This window comes from Macaca fascicularis, chromosome 8 (genome assembly GCF_037993035.2).
Source record: "Macaca fascicularis isolate 582-1 chromosome 8, T2T-MFA8v1.1".
Lineage (NCBI taxonomy): Eukaryota > Metazoa > Chordata > Mammalia > Primates > Cercopithecidae > Macaca > Macaca fascicularis.
In genome coordinates, this window is record NC_088382.1 from 106,042,824 (window position 1) to 106,062,518 (window position 19,695).

Genomic DNA, 19,695 nt, shown 5'->3' on the forward strand with positions numbered 1-19,695 from the left:
TGTTGAATGTATTTTCAAATGCATATTTGCCATCCATATATCCTCTTCAGTAAGGTGTTTCTTCATGTCTTTTTCACATTTTCTGATTGTATTGCTTTTGTTTTATTTTTTAGTGTTGGGTTTTGAGAGATCTTTATGTATCTAGCTACTAATCCTTTGTCAGATATGTGGCTTGTAAATGTTTTCTTGCTCTCTGAAGCTTGTCTTTTCACTCTCATAATAGGGCATTTTACACAGCAAAAGTTTTAAATTTTGATGAAATCCAATCATTATTATTTTCTTTTATGGGTCAGACTTTTGATGGCAAATCTAAGAACTTTTTGCCTAGCCCCAGATCCCCATGATTTTCTCCTGGGTTTTGTTTTCTGAAAGTTTTATAGTTTTACATTTAAGCTTGTGATCTATTTTTGAGTTAATTCTTTAAACATATGAGATTTAAGTTGAGCTTCATTGAAAAGGCTATCTTTCCTCCACTGAATTGCTTTTGTACCTTTTGGTTGGTCATATTTTCTGGGTCTGTTTCTAGGCTCTCTATTTGTTTCATCAATCTATGTGTCTGTCACTCTGTAAATACCACAGCTCTATAATAAATCTTGAAATCAGGTAGATTGATTCCTCCCACTTTATTATTCTTTTACAAAGTTATTTTAGCTATTCTGGTTCCTTTGCATTTTCATATAAAGTTTAGAATAATCGTGTCTATATCTACAAAAATCTTGCTGGGATTCTGATAGGAATTGCATTAAACTTCCATGTAAATTTGCAAAGAATTGACTTCTTTATTGTATTGAATCTTCTAATCCACAAACACACAATGTCTTTCCATTTATTTAGATCTTCTTTGGTTTATTTCATCAATGTTTTGTAGTTTTCCACTACAAAACGTACAGTTGAAGTCCTGTACATGTTTTGTTAGATTAATACTTGTTTTTTTTTTTTTTTTTTAGCAACTGTAAATGGCATTTATTTTTTATTTTGGTGTCTATCTGTTATGGACACCAGATACTACCTTCCTAGCTGGTAGTGTTCCAGCATAGCTAGACTTCTCAAGACAACTGATGGGGTGAGGGAGAACTAGAAGATCCCTCTCATGGTGGTCTAAGATCCATTTTTTAAGATTCCAAATTCCTGTGTCAAGTACTATAACTTCCATCTGTTATGGATGCCAAAATGAAATTGGCTTTTGTATGTTTGTATTACATTTTGCAACCTTGAGGAACTCACTTATTAGTTCTAGGAGGTTGTTGTTTTATAGATTTCATGGAATTTTCTACCTAGACAATCATTTCGTCTGCAAATAGGGACAGTTTTATTTCTTCCTTTCTCATGAACTACTTGTACTATGTTGAATAAGAGTGGTGAGAGCAGACATCATTGTCTTGTTCTGATCTTATGGAGAAAGCATTCAGTCCTTCACCATTAAAAATAATATTACCTCGAGCCTTTTGGTAGACACTCTTTATCAAGTTGAGGAAGTTACCCTCTAATTTATTTTTTTCTAAGAGTTTTTATCATGAATACATGTTAATAATTAATGAATAATTTTTTAAATACTTTTTCTATATCAGTTGATAAGACTATGTGATTTTTCTCCTTTAGCCATTAGTATGGAAGATTACATCGAGTAATTTTCATATATTGAATCAGACTTGCATTCCTGGAACAAACCTTCCTTTGGAGAGTGGAGAAGACCATCAGGGAATGCTTTGCTGGGTGTTTAGCCACCTGATACAGGATGGTGAGAAGTTCAACTAGGAAATGTAGGAATAAATTTTCAGGGTGAGGTTAACAAGTACAGAAGTACTGACACATGAAACTGGCTTTCTTTTTCAATGCAACTATTTCAGGATGGCAGGAATGTTGAGCCCAAGAAGGAGAATGGCAGGATATGAGGCTAAGATACAGGTAAGGCAGAGCTCCAAGAGCTTGTATGCCATGCTCTGGACCTTGGCCTTTCACCTCAAGGTGGTGGCAACTACTGTGAGGCTGGATGCAGAGAATGATCCAGTAAAGATTGCCTTTTAGAAACTCAGTGCAAAGGGTGGACTGGAGAACAAATCCTGGAGAGGGGGACCCAACAGGGATACCACAGGAAGAGTTCAGGAAAGAAAAGATCGAGTCTTGAATTACTGAACTCATTGTCTTCCTTCTTCAAATGCTTCTCTTCTGAGCTACTGACTTTCCTCATTCACCCTTCTACCACTCCTACTGAAGGTCATCTTAGATTCTGCTTTTTCATTTCTTCTACATCCAGTCAGTAGAGACTATGTCTTCATTCTCCCTGTCCCTTGGCTCTACTTGCTGCCATCAACTCAGCCTAAAGTATTCATGCTCTCCTCACTAGCCTCTACTTCTTACTTCTGTGTTTTTTCGACCTCCAACCCATTCTCCATCTTTGCTCTTGCTTTCATCTTTGAAATTCCTTGTGTTGTTTGTTTGTTTGTTTTGGAGAGAGTCTTGCTGTGTTGCCCAGGCTGGAGTGCAGTGACATGATCTCGGCTCACTGCAACTTCCGTCTCCCAGGTACAAGCAATTCCCAAGCCTCAGCCACCCAAGTAGTTGGGATTACAGGCGCATGCTACCAAGCTTGGCTAATTTTTTCGTTATTGTATTTTTAGCAGAGATAGAGTTTCGCCATGTTGCTCAGGCTGGTCTCGAACTCCTGAGCCCAGGCAATCTGCCCGCCTGGGTCTCCCAAAGTGCTAGGATTACAGGTGTCAGCCACTGCGCCCGGCCAAAATTCCCTGTTTTAACCAAATCACTTCCATTTCTCTACAAAAGTTTCAGGAAGGGTCTGCTTGATCTGATACCAGTGAAACAGACTCCTGGCTGCTTGGGGGCAGGGACTGAGGTCTTAAAATAATTGCTTTGAGAGGTCTTGGGAGAGATCTTGTGTGAATTGTCATGGGGTTCCCAGTGGAGAGGCAGCCATCTGCAGATCTTTGTGCCTGAAGAACTACCTCCCCTTTAAACCCTGTTCGTTTCTCCTGTGTCCATTCCCTCAAGTAGACTAGCCCAGGATGGGCACACAGGAGCACTCATATGTACTTGCTGAATTGAACTAATTTGAATATTATTGTTTCAGCCAGCCTATCGCTTTATAATTTGTTTGTAATCTTATCTGAATTTCTGGGACTTTTCTTCTTGCTGAAAAGTCTGCTCCTTCTTACTTCAATGTTAGAAGACCCTCCCCTCTCCATACTTTGCTATGCTCAGCCTTGGACTTATAGAAGGCAGGAGTTCTGGGTGTTCCTTGGCCACTCAGATCCCCTGGCTACTGAGTGTGCACCATGATGATCCCGCCAGGCTCTCAGGGCACTTCTTAGTCTGGATTGTGACAGCCTTGGGGTCATGAATTGAACTGTCTTTGTTAATTTTTTGGTACGGGATGGGGAGAGGCAGGCATAACACTCCCGTCTGCCCATCCAGGGATGGAACAATATTTATTTAGTAAATGATTGTTAATATTTGGTTAGATGTGAAATCCTGAGGAAGTAATTTCAAGAACACAAACCAACACCCAACCCTCAGACTCCCTAAATCTAGTCTGTCACCACCCCCAGCCCTCACTACATATCGGAATGCCAAAGACTGAATTCTTTACCTTCCTTCATTCTCTTCCTCTCAGATCTGCTCCCTAAGCCCTCTTTAAGCCCCTTTATGTCACTACACAGCCCAGGCATCCACTCTCAGTACTATTTCTACCTGACTCCTCCTTCTTCTTTCTTCCAGTCCTAGGTTGTTTGTTCACACCTGTCATATCTCCATTTATAACAGCTATTAGGGAATTCCTCTTCAACCCCAGCCCTGTCTGCATTTGAGGACTATCTGCTCATCTCTCCGCCATGACCTCTGGCCTTGGGTCCTCCTGCTTCATGTGTCAGGAACAATGGTGGTGGTATCAACAGTAAGAATTGCTTTGAAGAGAGTCTTCAAGGTGGCTTTGGAGTGTTGTGAGGATGTGCTGGATGCTTGGTCAAAGGACAAGAGAACTTCAAAATGGAGACTTCTAGGAATCACCTGTGGAAGGGAATAGAAAAACACAATAGCAGATCACAAATTGCTCTTTGCCAAGGTTTTAGCTTCCATGACCCCCTATAAAAAAATCAAACCCTGATCCTCCAAAGTTGGCAGTGAAAGAAAAGAGCCTTTATGTGAATAAGGTGCCTGGATCTCATGGCCCCAACTCTTGGGGGAGTAGCTACCTCTTTAATCTTCCTGCCCAAGCCCTGCCCATAATACTTCTCTCTGTGTCCAGTCCATCCAGTGAAATCACGTTGGAGAATAGATACCTTTTAACTAGAACACTGGGATCCCCTGCTATGTCACCCCAGATTTCTGTCCATGTTCTGCCACTCAAAGCCCTTACCACCAAGATCAAAAATAGCTGTAATTGGTTTATCATCCTCAGATTGTATCTGTGTCATTCATCTTCTTATTCTAGATCACAGCTCAGTGACTGCCACAGGATAGATGCCCAATAATTGTTTGTTGAATGAATGAATAGATCGACTTTGCTTAAGGCTCCAGGATATCAGCAGAGAAAGCAGACCCAAAGTGCTACTTGTAAGTAATCTGGCTTCCAAAATGTAAAGTACTCATCTTGAGCTTGCGTTCCTCTCCAGGGCCTCCCTGCCTACCACCCGGCATATCTCCACATCAATCCCTTCCCAGCTGGTAGTATTCCAGCATAGCTAGACTTCTCAAGACAGACTGATGGGGTGAGAGAAAATTAGGAGATCCTTCTCATGGTGGTCTAAGGTCCATTCTCCAAGATTCCAAATTCCTATATCAAATACTATAACTTCCTTGGGCGATAAATTCTGGGAATGTCTACCTCATTGTGGGCTTACTCTAGGTCAGAAAGAAAAACAGCTTTCATCTCCCTTGCCAACTTTCATCAGTTTCTCCCTGAAATATTCTATTAAGAATTAGCCAGAAAGAGTAGGTGATCAATTAACAGAGTCTGCCATGGATGTGGGAGGGAGAAAAGAGAGCATTTATGGAGTGTATTTCCTGTGGTCTCAGCAGAACAATCTGTCTTTATACAACAAAAGCGATCAATATCCACACTTAGAGGGATTATTTTGTACTTATCCTTTAAAGTTTCAGACGTCTTTTGACAGTCTCCACACCTTCTACTTGGCTATGGAGACTTGAAGAGGGGGAAATTTTAATAATTTGTATCAGTTCTGAGGTGATTTCTTTTTTTTTTTTTTTTTTCCAAATACAACTGAAGCTGAAGGAAACAACTACAACAGGATGGTATTACTTAAGCCCAATTCAACCATTATTATTTTTTAAATTTTATAACTTTATTAAGTGTCTTCAATGGAATGCCATGCTCTTTGTTAAGCATCATCCCCAAGCTTGGCAATGGTGCATGGATAAACCAGGAAGAGCTCGGAAGCTCCCTCTCTGCCCTGCGCCACCAGGGTCTAAGACACATCTTCCAACAGGCCCCCAATGAGGTCAGGCTCAGCATCTTCACCAGGACTCTTTCTATTAGAGCTCCTGGTGGGAAACCAAGAAGGGCAGCTGACCACTAGTTACTTCCTTTTCAAGAAATCCCTCAGACCACCACTAGGGTAGTGGCTGATGGCAGCTGGGGAAGGCCTGAGTGGGTTTCAGTTGGTTCTGTGTTTGAACCAACATAGGAGTGCTCAGCACCAGGAGACAGAGGGCAATCTGACCCACTTTTCCTCACCAGTGCTGACCCTGGCTGCAGATTGGGAGGAGAAACACCAAATGCCACAAGGAGTTGAAACAAAAGGTGGGGGGATAGTAGGCAGAGTGGAGGGAGAGAGTCATTGACAGGAATGAGATGGGAGAGGTGGCAGAGACAGCATTTGGGTGTTGAAATTACCCTGTGAATTTTTTCTGGTACTTTCCGGTAACTCTGAGCCTGAACGTGTGCATGTGACATGTCTAAAACTGTGACTTGTTTAAAGCAATTGTTTGAAAACCGTCAGAACCAGAAGCTGATAGAAATAGGCTTCTAACTTAAATATCTAAAGGGAGGATTTCTTCCTAACTTCAAGAATGTGACCAGCTCATCAAAAGCAAGCAAGCAAGCATCAATGCATCACCTTGCTCAGCGTGTCTCAGTTCAGCTTCCTACGCTATCTTCAGCTGTTTCTCAGATTTAAGAGTACTTAGTCTTTCTTAGGAGACAGCATAGCTTATTTGCAAGTAAAGGACAATACCCTGTTTGATAGTAAAAGATTGAATATCTAGAAAGTGTTTATTTTCCTACTGTTTAAATTTTTTTTTCCAGAAGATAAACAGATACAAATCTCCATGGATGATTTGAGAAGTGCACAGGTGATAAATGGGGAAGAGAAAACCCATTCTGCCTCCTCAGTCATCCACTGATGTCTGAGAAAGAATAATATTGCTTTTTTCCCCTCTCTCTTGACCTTCCTGTGCAATAAATAATGATGACAATAGCAGCATATAATATTTACGGTGGCCATGTAATTTACTCTCCAGACTGGGACTCTTTGAGAGTGAAAGGGAGTGCTAATAATCATTACTCCAGGACAGTAGACTTAAATGGAGACATATGGTCATCCTAATAATGGTGGATATTTACCATGGATTCTGGAGTCAGGCCCAGATTTCAATCCCAGCTTCCCACATACTTACCCACCATATAATTACAGACATGCTACTTCACCTCCAAGACCCCCATTTCATTCATTATGAAGATGTGTGGTCTGTCCTTCAAGTTTATAATATCTTGCAAGATCATTATGAGGATTAAATGAGATAGTTATGTAAAATCACCCAGCATAGCACAAGGCTGGCATTCCAAATATGTTCATATTCTTTGCTTTATAGCAAGATGCCAGGATTAGTGAATCAGTTTGTTTATCCATTTCTTCAAGTACCCAAGAGTGAATTGTCAGGCATTTATTGAGTAAGACCAGTGGTTCTCAGTGGAAGCAGTATGACTCCATGGGAATGCTTTGGAAAATTGTGGAGGTGTATGTGGTTGTCACAGTGATTTGTGTATGTGGGGAGGAGAGTGCTGGGGTCGCTAGACATCCTGCAATATCTGGAAAAGTTTTGCACAATGAAGGATTCTCCCTCATCCTTCAGGGCCTACTAATGCCCCATTTGATATTCCTGGAGGCAAAAAAAAAAAAAAAAAAAAACATCTTTATAAGTATCTGAGCCTAGAGCCCAATTTGATTTTACATATAAATACAAAGCATTTGTTGCAGAGTTCTAATATGCACCAGATTTTCCCGTAACATGTCAGCTGTATAAATTAAAGGAAGATTGTGCTTTGTTCAGAATTTTACTAAGTGTTTTTCACTATTTCAGGAACTCTCATTACTAGTAAAAAAAAAAAAGAAAAAGAAACACTGCTGTTGGATAGTAATAGTAAAATAGGGAAGGATATGTTAGTCACTAATACAACACGCCACTCTTAAACTGCACTTAAGGCCTTCACATTCACATCATTCTCCTTATGAGTGAAAGCATTTCACTCATGTCTTCTGGTGTGACTATCCTGAGGGTTTACATAATGAATCATATTGTTTTATTGTAAATTATTTTATTTCTCTTTTATAACAAGGCATTATATTTGTGGCAGAAACTGCTAGATGCTCACCAAAGTCCACGTTCCACTCTCTCTCCTGGTTTCCCAACTAGACTCTATTTCCCATTCACCCTTGCACACAGGTGTGGTCATGTGCTTGAGTCCCAGCCAATGGCCCCTGAGCAGAAGTGGTACATGCCACTTCCAGGCCTGGCCCACAGAAATCTCCCAGGTGCATGCCTCCATATCTGTTTCAACTCCCTGCCCATTACTTATCTGCCCAGTCCTATCATGAGAGCTGGAAATAAACTTTTATTGTGTTTAAGTTATTAAATATATTAGGGTACGTTTGTTTTAGCAATGAGGGGAACCCAACTAATACAATATGAGCTTTTTAAAAAACGTATTTGTGAATTTAATTTTAAGATCATAAAAAGGACATCATAAAATACTAGTTATAAAAGGGGTGTTAAGTCTGATGGTGTTGAGAACTGCTGGCCTAGACTATGGAAGGTGCTGTAAGGACTAGACAGAAGAAAAATGTGTGGTCTGTCCTTCAAGGTTTTAGTATCACATGCACAACTACACAGGCATACACACATACGCAGAGTTCATTAGTTCAAGGCTGTGTATGATAAGAAACAAGTGAGTTGTGTAGACTGGATGGACTCCAAACTTTTCGTTTTGCAACCCCATTAGTTAAAAACATGTTGTGCAAGCACTTTCAATACATATTTCATAGAATTCAAGACTCTATCAGTTGTACATTACATCATCACATATAGCATGAAGAAAGAAAAATATCCCTGCCAATCAAATTGTGACATAGGCTTTTGTATGTAGATTGTAAAATGTATTCCAATGTGAGAGATGTTAAAATGTGAAACAATGTGTGTCTCAGAACTGATAAAAAATGATCAATGATCATATGCTTCTAAATGAATATATTATGTCCTCTTAAAAGCATACACAAAAATGGGAGTTTTAAAAGGTTGAAATTTTATAAGCAAAAGTTCAATACCTTCCTGTTGCACCTCAAATGATCACTACAGACACCCCACCGTGGAGGCCACTGGCATAGACAGAGGTCCTGTGTGGGCCCAGAAGAGTGAGGGGCTCTTAGCTGAGTCTGTGTGGCTCTGGGGAAGTGGAGAAGCATTCCAGAAGAATCCAGTATTCCAAAATTATCCAGCTTCTGGAATACCAGAAGAATCCACCTCCAGCTTTCACACTGTATTTCTTTAGTGCCTTCCTCTCAGCAACCTGTCCTCTCACAAGAAAAAGATGTTGGTTACCTCTGTTGGGGGTAATTGCATTTTAATTGGAGTCTTCAGTCCTTTAACTGAAAGAGATTAATCTTCAAAGGAGAAATTGTGACCGTCAGTCGGGGAGCTATCTTGAGCCAGGCACTTGTGACTTCTGTTACAGACACTGCACGTCTGACTTGTAAGATCAGCCTTAAGTGGCACCCACCCAAATCTTGTGTTGCTCTTTGTCTATGCTGACATTAAATACAGTGCCCAGCTGTCATCTGCTTACACTGTTCAAATTAGCTCCATTTACATGCCGTTATCTCCCTAAGTTGTTTATCTTTCTCCCAGAGAGTAGCTTCCTCGCCTGGCTACCCCACTTATGCCATTCCCCCTAACACTGAGGCTGAGAATCATAGTCACTTCTGGTCCCTTGGCTTCACTGTCACCTAATATCACTCAGATGCTTTTCCTGTTTCTGTGTTTGGGCACTTCTGAAATGCTCATCCACTTCCCCAGAGCCACACAGACAGCTAAGAGCTCCTCACTCTTCTGGACCCACACGGGACCTCTGTCTATGCCAGTGGCCTCCAGAGTCAGGTGTCTGTAGTGATCCTTTGGGGTACAACAGGAAGGTATTGAACTTTTGCTTATAAAATTTCAACCTTTTAAAACTCCCATTTTTGTGTGTGCTTTTAAAAGGACATAATATATCCGTTTAGAAGTATATGATCATTTTTTAACAGTTCTGAGACACACATTGTTTCGCATTTTAACATCTCTCATATTGAGATGCATTTTACAATCAATACCTACAGAAAGCTTATGTCACAATTTGGCAGGGATATTTTTCTTTCTTCATGCTATATAACGTAATGACGTAATGCACAATTGATAGTGTCTTGAATTCTATGAAATATGTATTGAAAGTGCTTGCACAACATGTTTTTAACTAACGGGGTTGCAAAACGAAAAGTTTGGAGTCCATCCAGTCTACACAACTCACTCGTTTCTTACCACACACAGCCTTGAATTAATGAGCTCTGCGTGCATGTGCCTGTGTAGTTGTGCGTGTGATTTTATAAACTAGAAGGACAGACCATGCATTATTCTTCTGTCTAGTCCTTACAGCACTACAGAAGGTGCTGGCAGCTAGTCCTTACAGCACTACAGAAGGTGTAAGCACCTTCCATAGCACCTTCCATCTGGGAACTCCAAGAGGAGAAAAGACTGGGCAATCAGGAATGGTAGGCAGGCACTGGGATTGCTAAAGTGGCCTTTAGGTTCATAACCTGCATAAAGAGTCTGGAATTGAATTATCCACTGAATTCTCTCCCTCCTTTCTCTTTCTATCTCTCTCTGTATTTCCTTCTCTCTCTCTCTCTCACACACACACTCTCATGCTCTCTCTCTAAAAATATCTATACACATACATACACATATGTGAGTGTAGGTGTGTGTTTTCTCACAAGGTGATTTTTAGCAAGAGAAAAGTTCTAAAAAACTCAGAAATAACCATTTTTAGTATTTCCTAAGATTAAAAGTAAGGAAAGAAATTTAAGGGGAAAAGACCAAGAGATTTGAATAGATAATTTTAAAAATCTGTAAAAAAAGGGAAAACGTCACCAAAATTAAGATTAAAAGGCAAACTGAAAAAAAGTTTGCAGTGAATGCAAAAAAGAGCTGCTATCTTTTATTTATAAAGAGCTGAAGTAACTCAATAAGAAAAATGCAAAGAACCCTAAACACAGACATGCAAGGATATTTACAGACAATTCATAAAAGAGGCACCGTAACTAGTCAATGATCACAAAGTCCATGGGGAAAGGGGCCATGTGTATGTGTCCACCATTAGAGACCTAATACCTGGGTCGGTGCCTGGTTCACCTGTTAAGTAAATACAGTCATGTATTTACAATGAAAATGTTTTCTTTGGGCAATTTTGTCATTGTGTGAACATTATAGGGTATGCATATACAAACCTAGATGGTATTGCCTACTCCACACCTAGGCTATATGGTATGGTTTTATCACTCTTAGGCCACAAACCTGTACAGCATGTTACTCTACTGAATACTGTAGGCAATTATGACACAATGGTAAGTATTTGTGTATCCAAACATATTCAAACAGAAAACAGTAAAAATACAATATAAAATGTTAAAAAATGGCACACCCTGTCCTGTTTAGGTCACTTACCATAAATGGAGCTTGCAGGACTGGAAGTTACTCAGGGTGAGTCAATGAGTGAGTGGTGAGTGAATGTGAAAGCTTAGGATACAACCATACACCTTATAAACACTGTACACTTAGACAGCACTACATTTATAGAAAATATTTTTCTTTCTTCAATACTAAATTAACCTTAGCTTACTGTAACATTTTTACTTTATAAACTTCTTAATTTTTTAAATGTTTTGATTATTTTGTAGACATTTGGCTTAAACACACATTGTACAGCTGTGCAAAAATATTTCTTTTAAATATCCTTATTCTATAAGCTTTTTTCTCCTTTCACAGTTTTTTATTTTTCACTTTTTAAACATTTTTGTTAAAAACTAAGACACAAACACATATTAGCCTAGGCCTACACAATGTCAGGATCATCAGTATCACTGTCTTCTGCTTCTCCAGTTTGTCCCACTGGAAGGACTGAAGGGGTAATAACACGCATGGAGCTGTCATCTATGAAAACAATACATTCTTTTGAAGCACCTCCTGAAGGGCCTGCCTGGGACTGTTCTTGAGGAGGTGTCACTCTTTTCAGAAAAGAAAAGAAAGCTTGGTTTATTTCTTTGTTTCATCATAGATTTGCTTGTAAGTAGATAATGCATCATGAACACTCCTCTCTACCAATGAAAACCTTTCAGTGTTAGGGTCCATGGTTTCAAACTTTCCGAGTGGCTGAGGTCTACAAAGGCTTCTGCCAAACCCTTGACAGTGAATTTTCTCAGGGTTTTGTCTTTTTCTTCTGCAGTTTCCTTTTCTCTTGACTCTTCTTTAAGCTCTTGAGTTCCTGTTCCAGCTCTCACAACTCTGTCAGTTCCTCAGGACTCACATCTAGAGGCTCCTCAATGGCATCCTCATCCACACTGAGGTTAAAGTTGTTTGCTCCCTTATAATCATATGGGACCACCACCACATATCCAATTCATCATTGCCGCATAACTGTATTTGTTGAATGATTGATTAAATGGATGAATTAATTAATTAATTAAAAAGTCTACCTTGAGGTAATCAAAGGAATAAAAACTAAATATTTTTGCCCATCACTGTAGCAAAGCTTTTTTTTAAAGGAGTAATATGCAATTAGCATAGTAAATGCATGTGGTGAAAAGGACTTTCTCATGCAAATTGATGGGCATGTGAATTGTTGTGAAAAGCAATTGGTCAATAACATGAAAGTGCTCACCTACTTGTGGTACATGGATGGACCACGCTTTCCCACCCAATCCCACCGCCTTGAAGGCAGACAGGGCCGTGTAATATGGGGTACGAGTGAGTATTTAGGAACCTTCCCATAAAGATGTAATAAGAGAGCAGGCTTGGTTGAGACGGTGGAACCTAAGCACTGAAAAGTCTGGACTGCTAAGTCCCCATACGAGGACAGCAGCTTCAGAGAGTAACCTGAGCCCAAAAACGAATTCCCATGACTAAGAAGTAAATTTTTATTTTTGTTAGGTCATTGAGATAATAGAGCTACTTGTTACCACAGCTCACCTGGCTCATTCTGATTAACATACTTATTCAATTCTTGTAATGTCTATCAATTGAGCTATGCACCTATTATAAAACAGATCCAGAAATTCCATTTATGAGGAATAAAAGAATACTCCTAAATATGGAAAAATATATGTATACATGAAGATGCTCCTTGTAAGGTTATTTTAAAACCAGCATTCCCATAATAGAATAGTTAGCTGCTAAAGAAAAACATACCACATGTGCTTAGTAGATATTTATAAAGAAGATGTAATAACGTGGGAAAATGTTTATGACTGCCATCCTCATAGACTTTCTATTCATATAAAATAAGATAGAAGAAAAATCACCAAAAATGTTAAAAATTGGTTTTGTTGGGTAGTGCGAATATAAGCAATTTCTTCTCCTTCTTTCTGCAGCTTAAAGTTTTCCAAATATTTAAAAATAAATGTATATCAATTTTTATAAAGAAAAACAATGCTGTTCTTTCAATTACTCAAGTTTTAAAATTAATAACTAATAGGTTATTTTATTATCTCATTGGTAAGATTGTTCTTAATCCCGGAAACAGATCTTTCCCTAGTTGCTCCGAAATCCATGTGGTGGACAATGTTTACATTTTATATTTTTTGCTACTTTTGTTTATTTACATGCAGAAAAGGCAAATTTTAAGAAAAGATGTTTGTGAGTTCATCTCATGTAAAAGCACAATAGGCGACCTATTGATTTTTAAAATAGAGAGGCTCTGACCTTGACCAAGGCCTTCCCGCTCTTTGGAGCCCATTGTCCTCTGATCCATGAGAGACTGAGTCTGGTGATCCCTAAGGCCCTCTCCCAGATCTTCTACTCTGTAATTCCATGTTCAAATGGGGTAAGATGTTCACAATTTGGTATTGTCAGAAGTGTAATTCAACCAGGCATTGGAAAACATTTATCTCATTAATCTTTGTGAACAGGTATCTATGGAAACAACTTACATTTGTATTCAAGGGAGATAATCATTTATGAATTTATCCTTATGCAATCATCACAAAGGTAAGTTGTGCCCAGGATAGCTTCTTGCAATATGTTCAACAGGACACAGTTTTACACCATTTTTAGTAGAATCAAGTAGAAATCACTGTGACAAACTGAGATACCACCAGAGATTCAGAAACTGGAGAGTCTAGCTTGAAAATATATCATAGGGATCATGAGAGTCACAGTGCTCAGTAGACACAATTTTAGAAAAGTTGAGAAAAAGACACTGAAATGATGGAAGACCCAAGTAATCATGGAAAGCAGAAGAAAACGGATTAGATACAGAGAGCATCATTTTTCATTCAACCTGGGTCAGTTTTATCCAATAATTCTGGAATGACCACCTTGTTACCTAACTAGTTGCTCCTCCTCTCTGGGCTGAGCTTCTACACATAGACAATTAGGGCCCTTGACCAGATAGCATCTAAAATCCCTGCAAGTTCTGATAATATGATTGGGCTAGTGTTTGTTTTTGCTACCATTTGATGTCCTTCAGCACTGATTTATAAGAACAAAATAGAAAACTCAGGTTACGTGCAAGGAGACACTTCCATGTCTTGATAATGTCTGATAAGCAGAACTGGTGTCTTCTAGCTCACTGTTCTTTACTTCTCTCTAGTTTTATTGTTCAGATCTCTCTGGCTGCCTGCAACAGAAGCTCAGCATGACCTGGCTCAAATCAAAAGGAGAAGCCTTGGTTCCTATAACCAAGTTGCTGGAAGGGCATAGGTTTACATGGCCAAAAGACAATGGATGTAGGGTCTCGAACACTGTCAGGACTCTCTGTGCTCTTTGGGTTTCAGGGTTCAAATCAGGTTCATCATGTTAGTGGAGTCATGGATATGGGCAGCTCTGGGCTCTCATTCCTGGGGAAGTTAGCATTCTGCCTTAAGCTCATCTTTGATAATTCACAGGTAAGGACACTGGTGGCACAGCTTAGGTCACAATCCCAACACCTGAGCCAATCATCATGCTCAGAGGTGAGAGATATGATGATTTGCCAACCTGGTCACATGTCCAGTCTTTTTAATCAAGAGGATTTGGGTCATACTGGAAGCAATAGAGACGTCCATACTGAGAGGGAAACAGAACAGCAGCTGTATTTGTTTTCTATTGCTGTGTCTCAAGTTGCCACAAACTTAGAGGCTTAAAACAATGCTCACCTATTAGTTCACAGTGCCATAGGTCAGAAGGCTGTGCACAGTGTGGCTGTGTTCTCTATTCAGGATCTCACAAGGCTAAAAAGCATTGGCAAATTTTTTTTTTTTTTTTTTCTCATCGGGAGTTCAGGGTCATCTTCCAAGTTCATGTGGTCATGGCAGCATTCACTTCCTTGAGGTTGTAGGACTGAGGCCCTCATTTCTTTGTTGGCTATCAGCTAGGGGCTGCTCTCAGCTCCTAAAGGCCCCTAATATTCCTCTTCAAATCCAGCTATGGAGAATCCCCCCCACCCCCTAGTGTCAAATGTATCTCACACTTCAAATCTCTTTTATCAGCAGGAGCCCAGTCCTTTTTAAGGGCTTGGCTGATTAGATCAGCACCTGCTGCTCCCCAGATAATCTTCCCACCTTAAGGTCAGTTGATTTGGCACCTTAACTACATCTGCAAAATCTCTTCATGGTACCCAGCTTAGAGTTTGATTAAATAACTGGGAGAATGTGTACACCAGGGAAGAAGAGAGTGGGAATGTTGGAGATCATCTTAGAATTCTGCCTAACTTGCCATATGAACTTAGGAAGTTTGAATCTGAGTTTGATCTTTTGAGATATGTCTCGAAAACATCCAAAGACTAAATCTACCTAAATCTTAAGCAACTAATTCACTTATTAAACTGGTTGCTTGACTCATGTAATCAATATAATGTAATAAAATACATTTTTAAAAGTCATATGGTTGTCTTAACTTTAGGAAGATAGAATATGAATTTAAAATAGACCTTACTTAGGTAAAAGCACGTTTTAAGCACTTTCTCCGTGTTCCTTTTCAGATGAGGAGTTGTTTGATACCATAAACTCAGTTAGGCCCTTCTGTTATACGTCCTCATGGAACTCTGTTCTATGACTCTTGAGACACTCCTAATTACTTACTCAGCACTATTACCACTATCCTGTATCCTGACAATGCAGAATCTGCATTTCCTGTTCCATGCAGCATGCCTAGTACATGGCATAGAGGCTGGCACATAAAATAAATACTCACAGAATAAAAGAGGACAAATGCCAGGCCACACTTTTGTCATTTACGTACTCCCTGTGCTTACGGCAGTACCAGAACATAGTAGATGTTCAATTTGAAGTGGGAGGAAGTCATGGAAGGAGGGAAGAAGAGAGGAAGGCAGAATATAGTGCTAGGCCCCTTTAAAAGAAAGCAGCTAACTCTGCTTCCTGCTGTGTTGACTCGATTGACCTGTACAAACAGTTCTTAGCATTTTACTTCCAAGAACAATCGTATAAGGTGATTTAATTATTTCCCAATGGTTGCTGGGACTCTTGAAGCCCATGCAGGACAATGGGTAAAAGGGTTCCCATACCAAAATTGGCATTGGGTATACCCAGTGGGTGTTTATCTGGCCGGGCTCCATGACACTGGTCACCCGAGGCTGTTCTCTTTGTTTTATCTTGAACACAGTCACATGTCCACTTCAGGTCTCTGTACAGGCAAAATGTGTCTGGAGTCAACTACTTAGCAGAGCAAATACACTCATCCCCAGGCCTGTATTAGACTTTAACTGCAGGCAGGCCGAACTCACAGAACCTGTACTGCCTATACAAAAGGAGACTCTTACCACGTCTGGGGGGAAGTCAATATCACTTATAATATGTTAACTATCTCACTAACCCTGGAGGTGATCTGGATATGAAGAAGGGCTCAAGTGATCAAATATCTCTGAAAAAAGACATAATCTGGGTCCAAAATGTCAGTAATAATGTACCAACAGACCATCTTCTTGGAAGGAAATTTGGGAAATACCTTCCAGGGAGGTTGTCCATGACATAGTGTTGGTCTTCCCTGCCAGCCCCTCCCCAGCTTCCTCCTTCCCCTACCCTGGCCTCACACACAGCTGCAACTCTCACTTCTCTTTTAAACTATAAGTGAAAGTCTGATGATGGTCGCACACACGTCCTCCTTCCTAAGTGCTGCATTATGTCCTGCCTATTTTTTTTTTTTTTTGCTCTGATGCATCACTAGTTGCAGGATGAAGCTATTCACAGACTCTGGATCAAGTCCATGTGGGGAGACCATTGGAAAGAACATGATTTTTAAAGCTAGTTTTACCTCAACACTGCTCAATCCCAGACCACTCTTCCCCAGTCACTTGCTTACTGCTATGGGCTGAATGTTTATGTCCTCTGAAAAATCGTATGTTGAGGCCCTAACTCCCAGTGTAATAGTATCTAGAAGTAAAGCCTTTGGGAGTATTAGGTTTAGATGAGGTCGTGAGGGTGAGAATTCTCATGAGAGAAACAGTGCCCTTCTAAGAAGAGGAAAATAGGCCGGACACGGGGGTTCACGTCTGTAATCCCAGCACTTTGGGAAGCTGAGGTGGGCAGATCACCTGAGGTCAGGAGTTTGAGACCAGCCTGGCCAACATGGTGAAACCCTGTCTCTACTAAAAATACAAAAATTAGCTGGGCTTGGAGGTGGGTGCCTGTAGTCCCAGCTACTGGGGAGGCTGAGGAAGGAGAATTGCTTGAATCGGGAGGCAGAGGTTGCAGTGAGCCAAGATCATGCCACTGCACTCCAGCCTGGGCAAGAGTGCAAAAAAATAAGTACATAAAAATATAAGTACATAAAAAATAAAAAGAGGAAAATAGATCCTCTCTCTCTCTCTCTCTCTCTCTCTCATATCAGTGCACTCACCCTGTAAGTGGCCACTTACAGGTACAAGCCAGGAAGAGGGTCCTCACCAGGAAATGTAATCCACTGGCACTTTGACCCTGGACTTTTGGCCTCCAGAACTGTGAGAAATAAATTGTTATTTAAGCCACCTGGTCTGTGGTATTTTGTTACAGCAGCCTGAGCTGACTAAGACACTTACCGCAATTAATTATTTGTATGATGACAGATTCCCGCATTTCTATTACAGCTCTCTAAGAATTCATCTTATTTGGTTTGACCCCTCACGGTGCCTAACCACCGGTACTTATGTGTATAAATGGTTGCTAAATGTTTCTCAAACTTTCACTTTTGTCCTAAGGAGCTTGGTCTTGATCACTCATGCAGTGGGAGCTGCTGGGAGTTTCTGAATGCAAAGTGGTATCAGCTGTGTTTTCTCAAGCAACTGACTTACCTTTGGAGCCTCAGGTTTCTGGTAAGAGAAATTAGGTTGCACAAGGGTAGAAAGACGAGAAAGTTTTTTGAACAGCGTAACTCATTGCGTAAATGTAAAATATCCTTAAGAGCTCACATTTGCCCCTTGCATTCCTCAAAAGGGCAGAACATCTGCTAAAAGACCAATCTGTGAAGCACTAACTTGACTTCTGCTTATTTAAGCTGGACTAACCTTGTGACTAATTCTCTCTCTGTGCTGTGGCTGCCTAAGCAGGGAAAATATCCAAATGTGGAGAGGTTGAACTCCCTTATTATGGGGAAAATATCCCAGCATGCCTTTCCACTTTACTTCTAGGGCAAAAGTGAGGAAGATTCCTTTCTAAATAGCAAAAATTCACTTCGCTATACAAGAACTACTGAGGGGATAAAACCTTGACTTCAAACTTGTCAAATATGTTTCCCAGCTCCAAAGGCTAAACACACACAGAGACACGTACGCAGACACACACACAGACACACGCACACATAGTCATGCCAATTGCCGCCATTTTATCCTTAGAATGACTTAGTTATAAAGACCACAATACACTAAACACTTCCTATAAAATGTCCTAGCCAGGGACTATGTGATAAAGATTTCCATATATGGGCGTGTGACTAAAGGCTGAGAGAAAATATGGCAGAGACTGCTGGCTACAAATCTTGGATAATTCCCTGAGAAGGAAAAGGAAAAAAAAATGAAGGATAACAAACCTGCCGTACGCAGGAAATGCCTGGCTAACATAACGGCCGAGCATATTCGTGTGGGAAAATGCACAGGCTCACAAGCACCGGCTTTCAGGGGAAAGATGTCTTTAAAATGCTCTCTCCCCATTTTTACACTTTCAGATTCCTAAGAGCTTCTGCGGGGACTTCTGAAAACGACGTTGGCACTTTAGGCCAGGACTTTTTGAACAGTTTTTTTCAAGGGCTTAGCTCCATGTTCTTTGCAAACTGCTAAATCCTTCAACCTCTAAATTTTGTTTCAAAGTCATAAATTTCTCTCCAGGCTTCTTGGTTTTCAGAAACCAGCACAGCATGTTTCATTTGTGAACAACTGGAAGAAAGCAATTTTACTGCCAAACTTTAAAAAAAATGGCAAGTTTCATTGGCTTTTAATTTTACATAAAGGTACACCCTGCCTGCCAGATGTGGGTAAGTGCAATAGAATTAAAGTTGTTTAATCCTCAGCATTGCACAGGTTTTTTAGTCTAAAAATATCTCACCAGGCTAAAACACTGGTCTGTATGAACATAATATAAATTAGAAGAGCTGAACGTAACAGTCCTTGGTTAGCTTAGAAATTCAGCGGCAGAAGCACATTTGGGGTGTTATCTACTTGCAAGTCTACTGGTCCTCACTCCAAGTTCCTTTCTGCTATCTTCAGCCCCTACACACAGTCAGGGACATTGATGTTGTGGGGTCAGGTGGGCCACCTAGATTACAGAACAGTCCTGCCTTTACATAGGTGTGTGTTTTGGGGCAAGTCACTCGCCTTCACTGAGCCTCAGGTCCTCACCTGAAAGGTAAGGATAACAGGAAGCCTCTCTGAAAGATGGGTCAAGTTGAAATAATATGACAAGTGTAAACATTGATCGCCATGTCTGGCACTTCTTAAGCTCTCATTAAATAACACCTATTCTTATTGGGTTCATCCATCTCTGCTTGAGCACTACTGTAGAGGACAAATTGATCAGTGGGCACCACTGAGCTTTTGGTATTTCTGATACAAACCAATTCTGTAAGGGTCATTACATTGAAAATGTTAAAGCCAAAATTGATTTCTTCTGAATAACTTAATATGTACATTCTGAATAACTTTGAAATCACCCACAGTCTCAGTAATTGGCTGCATATTGT

The 19,695-nt window shown here is 40.2% G+C and overlaps 1 long non-coding RNA gene across 2 annotated transcripts; it reads right to left on the minus strand.

The window, feature by feature from the left end:
- Positions 1-1,855: 1,855 nt before the first annotated feature.
- On the minus strand, positions 1,856-19,341 carry LOC135964547 (uncharacterized). 2 transcript variants are annotated; one of them, XR_010577032.1, is made up of 3 exons: positions 18,550-19,341; positions 17,405-17,483; positions 1,856-4,020 (listed from the first exon to the last, which is right to left on the minus strand). It is a non-coding gene; the product is annotated as an uncharacterized lncRNA (long non-coding RNA). The 2 variants fall into 2 exon arrangements; XR_010577033.1 differs by lacking the exon at positions 18,550-19,341 and adding an exon at positions 17,816-18,081.
- Positions 19,342-19,695: the final 354 nt, after the last annotated feature.